Here is a 9,794-nt window from a genome sequence, read left to right on the forward strand (position 1 = left end):
ATGCCTTCTTGATTTTTTAAAGTCATAATTATTTTTGCCAAATTAAATTAGCCAAAATAAAATGTATTTACAATCATAGGAAAGTCCATGAAAGCTACTAAATATACTGGTAAGACACCATGTAATGCCTCAAAAGCCTATATATATACCTTTTAAAGTTGTTTAAAAATTAATTAGGAAAATAACTTTGCAGGCAAGGTCATTACTTATTTTTCTTTTTGATGTTATGTTGGACTCTATTTTGTTCTACTATTTTTGTTTTTATAAGATTTTAGAGATGAGTATTGATAAAGTTAGATTAATATTAATTTACAATGATCGAAATGAAAGATCAATTTTAATTTAAAACCATGAGCTTCCGTTGTTTACCAAAAAAAAGGACTCTAATTTTATTTTAATAGATTTTAAAAACAAATATGTTGAAATTAGGTATATTTTTCTTTATTATGAAGGAAAACCTTTGAAAAAAATATAAAAACATATTTTTTTTATATACTATGAAGTTCACGTTTATGAAGAAAAAATTGAGACTACATGTGCCCAAAATATAAGCTATACGTGATTACTTAAAAATTTGTGAGAAGGCCAAAGTTAAATTTTATGTAATTCCAACTTCAAATAATTCTTTTTCCACATTTTGTGATGATGGTCTACATGGAATTCACATTAATTAATCATTCTCCTTATACAAATGTAAATGAATAAAAGCTACTTGTCACGACCCAAAATTCACCAAGGGTCGTGATGGCGCCGGACACCACTGTCAGGCAAGCCAACCAAAATACTTAATTAAATTCTCGTTTTAGTACTCTTGAAATCTATGATTTTCCTTCAAATTTACCGATTAAAAAGATAATCGTCTCAGATCAAATTTAAATGATAAGCAGTTAATACAAAAATACTTTATAGCCATCCCAGAACCCGGTGTCACAATTGCATGAGCAATTTCTAAGAAATCGAATAAAGTACAACAACTGTCCGGAACACAAATTGGACAGAAAGTAAATAAAATTCTGAGAGAGACTATACTAGCTGCGGGTCGCCTCGAGGAAATACAGCTTACCTAGTCTCCGTGTCACCCATACTGCAACGCCCAGTAGGCCACTAGAAGTACCTACACCTGTGCAACAAAATACACAGCAAGTCTAGCATGAGTACGAAAACAACGTGTACTCAGTAAGTATCCCGCCTAATCTCGAAGAAGTAGAGATGAGATGGCAACTTCGACACTTACTAATGGTCCTATAATAATATTATTAATGCTATAAATCACGAATTTATTAAGAATGACAGTAAATTCGAATGAGTCACAAACAGGTAAAGGTTCCTTTTTATTGAAAGCCTCCGGATTCATAATCCACTAATTAACAATTTTCTCAAGTCGGGGAGAGCAGATATCAGTATCAATAAATATCAAGGCAAGCAATACAAGCATGCGCAACTCATGCCGAGGTCGTACGGCCCGATCCAACATAAATGTAAAATGTGCACTGCCTAGGGTCGAACGACGCGAACCATAGATGCATCTATTACCCCGCTCGCGAACCATACATGCGACGCGGTTAAATTTAAATAAATAATCACCCTGCTCGCGAACCTTACATGCGACGCAGGTACACATAGAAATACATGCTCAAACAGCAAATTAAGAATTTATCGGGGAACATTTATCCAAATAAAAGCCAATTCTCTTTTATTGATTTAAGAAAATGAAGTTTAATACTCTTAGAAATTCATTTACCAATTCGATAGAATTTAAGAAATTCAACTATCAATAAGATCACAGATATTCCAAGTATAGCATGCTTTTGGGTCCTAGACTACCTGGACTTACACATATTAGTAGCTACGCACGGACTCTCGTCACCTCGTGCGTACGTAGCCCCCACAAATAGGAGCCCATAATCAATTATTTCACCTATGGGGACAATTCCCTCTTACAAGGTTAGAAAGGAGACTCACCTCGCTCCAAAGCGTACTTCCAATACCAAGAACGAGCTCAAACTCTCAATTTGGAGCCGAACGATCCAAGACTAGATAAACGAGGTAAGAACTAGTCAATACAAGCTCACAAGATTGCATTCTAACTATTTACGCAATTTCCCAACCTTAAACACAAGTTTCCTAAAATCCGACCCCTGGCACACGTGCCTGGATTCCGAAATTTTTCGAAGAAAGTTGTTCTTTATAACCTAAGGATCACGAATGTATGATTTCTACTTCATTCCATAACAAATTTCGCGGTTGAATCTTGTTTTTAGCAAAACCCTAGGTTTTTCTCTAATCCCATAATTTTCACAAATTTTTATGCGTTAATCTACCCAAAACTCAAGTATTAAACTGACATTAATTAGAAATAACTTACCTCATAATACTAGGAGGAATCACCCCTCCAAGAGCTCCAAAATCTCCCAAGAAATGAGTGAAAATAAGCAAAAATGGCCTAGAGCCCGAATAAATGAAGGTCATTGCCTTCTGCGATTTCCGCATGTGCGGTCCTGTGCCGCACCTGCGACCACCGCTTTTGCGGAAAGAAGACCGCTTCTGCGGTCTGGGCCGTTTCTACGGACAGGCCCACCGCTTCTGCGGATTTTGGGCTGCCTGGCCTTGGGCCGCTTCTGCGATAGATGGACCGCTTCTACGGTCTCGCACCTGCGGTTTAGGAACCGCAGGTGTGGTTATGATAGCAACCAGCAGCTTTAGCCTTCCCAAAAATTCCATTTTCGATCCGTTAACCACCCGGAATCCACCCGAGGCCCCCGGGACCCCAACCAATCATATCAACCGGTCCCAAAACTCAGTACGGACTTGCTCGAGGCCTCAAATCATATCAAACAATGCTAAAACCACGAATCGACCCCCAATCCAAGCTTTATGAACTTTTGAATTTGAAACTTCTACTTTCGATGTGTAAACCTATCAAATCACGTCCGATTGACTTCAAATTTTGCACACAAGTCATATTCGACATTACAGACCTACTCCAACTTTCGGAATCAGATTCCAACCCCGATATCAAAAAGTCCACTTCTGGTCAAACTTCTCAAAAACCTTCAAATTTCTATCTTTAGCCAAATGACTTTGAAATGACCCACGAACCTCCGAATTCACTTCCGATCGCGCTCCCAATACCAGAATCACCTTACGGAGCTACTCCCAGACTCGGAATCCCAAAGAGACATCGATAACACTGAAATGCGCTTCAACCCAAACTTATGAAATTTCTTCTAAAATGCTAACTTCCACAATAGGCACCAAAATGCTCCCGGGTCATCCAAAACCCGGTCCGGGCATATGCCCAAGTCCGAAATCATCATACGAACCTGCTGGAGCCTTCGAATCCCAATTCCGAGGTCGTTTACTCAAAAATCCAATCCCAGTTGATTCTTTCAACTTAAAGCTTCCGAAATGAGAATTCTCCTTCTGAATCAACCCCGAACTTCCCGAAATTCAATTCCGACCACGCGTACAAGTCGTAATACTTAGAGATGAAACTGCTCATGGCCTCAAACTGCTGAACGACGCGGTAGAGCTAAAAACGACCAGTCGGGTCGTTACATCCTCTCCCACTTAAACATACGTTCGTCCTTGAACGTGCTAAGAACTATGCTGGAGTTATCTGAAATCACTGTTTAACACCTCGAGCACCTACCCGTGCTACCACAACTCAGCTGTGCGCCCTAGCTCGGTCAATCTGAAGATATCCTTTTTCACTTAAGCAAATAAGCCTTAGAGCCCAATTCCATCATCCAGAATTCTCTACTAGGCCTGTTCCAACATGCGCTCACCGTATCAATAACTACACGCAGCACCAAAACATGACTGCATATCTTAGCTGAATTCACACCTTGCACCACTTTACTCACATGACCACAATAGCATTCTCTGATCGAATAAATCGAAATTCCACGAATCTGATGCTCCCATTGCACCTCATGACCTACATAGGTCTTGCTCTAACTCTTACAATACCGCCAAGACGGAAGAGGTGTGTAGAAATTCATGACCAACTGCCGAACCAACAATTCATCAGGCCTATACTCCTGACAAGAACCATCACCTATTCTGAACCAAATAATGGTATTTGCTCTTTAATATACTTCATGTAGTCAGATTGCACTGATCCTAAATCCAATGATCTCGTCTTACCCAGTACGAACCGCTCAGGCAATAAGCCACCCCGGACATGCTCAAAAGTCTCATATGATGCCACAATGTGCCAATAGGCTATGAACTCGAACGTGGCAAAAGGAAAACGAACTCTAAAAAGGAAATCCAATTACCCCGCTCACGAATCATACATGCGACGTGGTCAACATAATTAAATAGATACCCCGCTCGCGAATCATACTGTTGCGGCGCGCAACCCGATCCAAACAACATACCTATGGCGGTGTGCCACCCGGTCCACACATAAAATCCACATGGGAAGTTACACCGAGCTAGATTGCTCATTACAACCAAATACTGAATATCGGTCACAAGCACGCTAAGTGCATAATACCATCCCTGGGGAGACATATAGCGCTATAAGCTACAAACTCAAGCACAACTGAGGTGCGATATACGATCTGAATCTCAAGAGCCATTTTGCCCATAACATTATCTCTACGCGGAACCTCAACACATAAGCAGTTCACCAAGCCGTCTCACAACTCACACGGCGCAATATATCATTACATGAAATAACTTACGACAAAATAACACCCTGAGTACTCTTCCATAAGGAGCGTATTATTGAAATGAACACATCTGGCCTGATATAGAGCCCATATTCACATTTGAATCCATCCACATACCTCAAGCTGATTCTGATCGCACTGAACTAGGCTAATAACCTTTCAAAGGTCTATAATAACTCCCCTTTTCTCATAACACATAAGAGCAACCATCATAACCGGAGTAATAATCCACAGTCCACAACCCAATAAATCGAGTGCCCTCCAGGCATCAATTCTCAGATTAACGATATCACCACAATCTTCCTACTTGGTTTAACTCTTCAACCAATCAAGTGACTACATGCCACACATATACAACCTTCCCGTGACAGATAACAGGTCCGTACATCCACACCACCGACCGCACTAACGCTAAAAAGCGACCAAGAATCCTTAACCAGGATGCAAAGCCTTTTTCACAAAACACCGATCTCAGGTGACGCTGAAGACAATACCAACTTACTTTAAACATCGAAACTACTTTCCTGCTCATCCGAGCTCGTGACATCCTTGTTAACACCGAACTGCAACCTTGATCCTTACTTCAATTTTCGTACCCATCACTGCACCAACATGCCAATACTCGATAGAACACGATTTTCATCATAACTCCGGAACCACCAATAGCTTAACGCTTCATCGTATGAAAACCTTTCACTTAACTCACTTCAGGAGAACCATAGCAACACATAGGTAAATTCTCATAACCTTAGAATATGCAAATCTCTAAGTAGTGGTCTAAGACACCATAGCCCTTCCGGGTCCGCCTACACATAATAGGCCATAATAGTAGAATACTCCTGAATAACATCAATTACGACGGCCAACAGGCCTCGCACGTACCGCCACAAATCACTTGCATAATTTGCTGAAGGAACTGATTACTACCACCAATATGCCAATTCAACTATGGCTAACCAGTCTATCTTCTTCCAACTTATTCTTGATTGCCTTAGAAATATAACTCCATTCAACACATAACACACTCCATCAACACTCATCCCGAGTGACCGTGAATCACGAGACCGTGCTGTCTCAAATCCCACGAATCATTTAATACCTCCCAATTGCTATACTACAGGTCAAAACATCATAGAACATTCTGGACACCTTCTCATAAGCTGCTACAATGCTTGATTCTTAACTATACCTATAGGCTCGAAATCATTAGGCACCACACTTTACCCCTTTGAATCTACTAGGACCGTTGTTGAGAGCCACCCGCTCTGACTTGGCCCCGAATGTAATCAACTCCACGATTCTTCTAGCTCATGCATACCCCCTCAATGAAGCACCCGACAGAATCACTTCCCCTAAAGCCTGCGCTTATACAAGGCATAAATCCTGAATCCTTCCCCAAGTCTGAGCATAAGCCAATAAGGCCAACCATAGCACACCTTTAAAAATTCCTTTGCTCAAATTATCACTTATGTTCTTCTCCTGTAGCTGAAATAACCCATCAATGTGCTAATAACCAGAAACCTCGTGAGTAGTTAAAAATGCAACCCAATCATAGGCGGTGGGACTCTCCCACTTAGCTTGAAGCCACTGATACACAATCTCTGGAATTCACCAGTATTCTTTATCTCATATTGACATAACCTTCCACCATCAAGCGCCAACATTCTCGGAATCTTTCTGTTAAACCCCTTTTTATACTCTAAATCATCAACCACATTCGCACTACCGATCTCTTTGCTGTATAACCAACAGAATTTTTTGCAGAAGCATCGCCAACCATGCGACCGCTGATCTGCTCACTGGAGATAACCCACCTGTGGAATTTACGTGCCGACGTCTTCCAACGCTGCTGCACGGGGTACAATCACCACGACATCAATGACCCATCCTGAGTCCGAGCTCACTCTCTAGCTGCACAAGTCCATTCACCCCTCATGGACATCAATTAAATGTGCGGCAACATCCTTCCAATTCAAAGTTGGGTTGTATCCTTCTTCATTTCAAGCAGCTTCTTTCCGTTATATCAAATCTCCGGCCGCATAATAATCCATACTTCAAATTAATCCGTAGACCCCAATTACCAATCACGAAGATCCTAAAATCTTCTCAAACTCTCCTTAAGGTGCGTGGTCATCCTACCACAAGCCCATATGCAACTCCACCACTCTCCTACTTTGGCGAAACTTACCCCTTTAGTTGACTACTCGACCTTTGCTTTTTATACTTGGCTTTCTAGAAATTTTAACCACCGCTTGACACTCCCCACATGTTCTTCCTCATCCTTTGCTGCTCAGGTGTTGCCTTATAAAATCTATATTCGCAGCACTTGAACCCGCAAATTGCTACTAACCTTAAACCTTTCCGGGGATCACCCTTCTCGAGCCGTCGACATTAGAAACACCGATTCAACCCTGAACCACCGCACCCCGCGATCTCTGACCGTCGCTTCTTCAATACTGTCTCGTAATATCCTGCTCCAAGGGCGAATTGTAGAAGATCATAACAGCGGCAAACTTAGTACATTCAATTAGGACAACGACACCTCATCATAGAAGGAAAACTCCACCACACTCGCAAATACCAAGTCTCGTTACTCCATCAACCCAAATCTGAACATCCTTAGTCCGATTGCCTTTCCCCTGCCGGGGATAAAATACTGAATCTCTAGATCATGCACTGAGTAAACCTCCCTTCAAGTCATTCACTGCCCCGACGCGTAGGCAAACATCCCACCATCATATCAATACTGCGGAACAATTGTTCATAGCATCACTTGTGCCTAGCCTCAGAGCTCTCAGAAGTACCGATACTGAGCTGAAACGACAGAATATCCTTCCACAAGGCGACGATAATAGCTCAGACAACTATGCAGGGAGAAACATCCCGCACCACCTCGGTAGTACCATTACAATTCTTCACTTCTCGATTTATAACAAACGGTTCGCGTCGCGTAGGATTGAGTAGGAAGGGAACAAGGGCATAAGCCTCTAGAAATCAAATCGCACGATGTGGAATCAAGAAGGGAAGTACTCCTAACAGTCCTACAGCCTCCCGAAGATAAGTACAGACGTCTCCGTACCGATCTGCGAGACTCTACTAGACCTGCTTATGACTCGTGAGACCTACGGGAACCCAGTGCTCTGATACCATGTGTCACGACCCAAAATCACCAAGGGTCGTGATGGCTCCGGACACCACTATCAGGCAAGCCAACCAAAATACTTAATTAAATTCTCGTTTTAATACTCTTGAAATCTATGATTTTCCTTCAAATTTACCAATTAAAAAGATAATCGTCTCAAATCAAATTTAAATGATAAGCAGTTAATACAAAATACTTTATAAACATCCCAGAACCTGGTGTCACAAATGCATGAACAATTTCTAAGAAATCGAATAAAGTACAACAGCTGTCCGAAACAAAAATGGACAGAAAGTAAATAAAATTCTGAGAGAGACTATACTAGTTGCTGGTCGCCTCGAGGAAATACAGCTCATCTAGTCTCCATGTCACCCATACTACAACGCCCAGTAGACCACTAGAAGTACCTGCACCTGTGCAACAAAATGCACAGCAAGTGTAGCATGAGTACGAAAACGTGTACTCAGTAAGAATCCCGCCTAATCTCGAAGAAGTAGAGACGAGATGGAAACTTCGACACTTACTAATGGTCCAATAATAATATTATTAATGCGATAAATCACGGATTTATTAAGAACGACAGTAAATTCGAATGAGTCACAAACAGGTAAAGGTTCCTTTTTATTAAAGTCTCCGGATTCATAATCCACTAATTAACAATTTTCTCAAGTCGGGGAGAGCAGATATCAGTATCAATAAATATCAAGGCAAGCAATACAAGCATGCGCAACTCATGCCGAGGTCGTACAGCCCGATCCAACATAAATGTAAAATGTGCACTGCCGAGGGTCGAATGGTGCGAACCATAGATGCATCTATTACCCCGCTCGCGAACCATGCATGCGACGCGGTCAAATTTAAATAAACAATCACCCTGCTCGCGAACCTTACATGCGAAGCAGGTACACATAGAAATACATGCCCAAACAGCAAATTAAGAATTTATCGGGGAACATTTATCCAAATAAAAGCCAATTCTCTTTAATTGATTTAAGAAAATGAAGTTTAATCCTCTTAGAAATTCATTTACCAATTTGATAGAATTTAAGAAATTCAACTATCAATAAGATCACAGATATTCCAAGTATAGCATGCTTTTGGGTCCTAGACTGCCCGGACTTACACATATTAGTAGCTACGCACGGACTCTCGTCACCTCGTGCGTACATAGCCCCCACAAATAGGAGCCCATAATCAATTATTTCACCTATGGGGATAATTCCCTCTTACAAGGTTAGAAAGGAGACTCACCTAGCTCCAAAGCGTACTTCCAATACCAAGAACGAGCTTAAACTCTCAATTTTGAGCCGAACGATCCAAGACTAGATAAACGAGGTAAGAACTAGTCAATACAAGTTCACAAGATCGCATTCTAACTATTTACGCAATTTCCCAACCTTAAACACAAGTTTCCTAAAATTCGACCCCGGGCCCACGTGCCTGGATTCCGAAATTTTTCGAAGAAAGTTGTTCTTTATAACCTAAGGATCACGAATATATGATTTCTACTTTATTCCATAACAAAGTTCGCAGTTGAATCTTGTTTTTAGCAAAACCCTGGGTTTTACTCTAATCCCATGATTTTCACAAAATTTTATGTGTTAATCTACCCAAAACTCAAGTATTAAACTCACATTAATTAGAAATAACTTACCTCATAATGCTAGGCGGAATCACCCCTCCAAGAGCTCCAAAATCGCCCAAGAAATGAGTGAAAATGAGCAAAAATGGCCTAGAGCCCGAATAAATGAAGGCCACTGCCTTCTGCGATTTCCGCATGTGCAGTCCTGGGCCGCACCTGCGACCACCGCTTCTGCGGAAAGAAGACCGCTTCTGCGGTCTGGGCCGCTTCTGCGGACAGGCCCACCGCTTCTGCTGTTTCGCTTCTGTGGATTTAGGGCCGCATCTGCGGTCTTGGGCTGCCTGGCCTTGGGCCGCTTCTGCGATAGATGGACCGCTTCTGCGGTCTC

This window comes from Nicotiana attenuata, chromosome 10 (assembly GCF_001879085.1).
Source record: "Nicotiana attenuata strain UT chromosome 10, NIATTr2, whole genome shotgun sequence".
Classification (NCBI taxonomy): Eukaryota; Viridiplantae; Streptophyta; class Magnoliopsida; order Solanales; family Solanaceae; genus Nicotiana; species Nicotiana attenuata.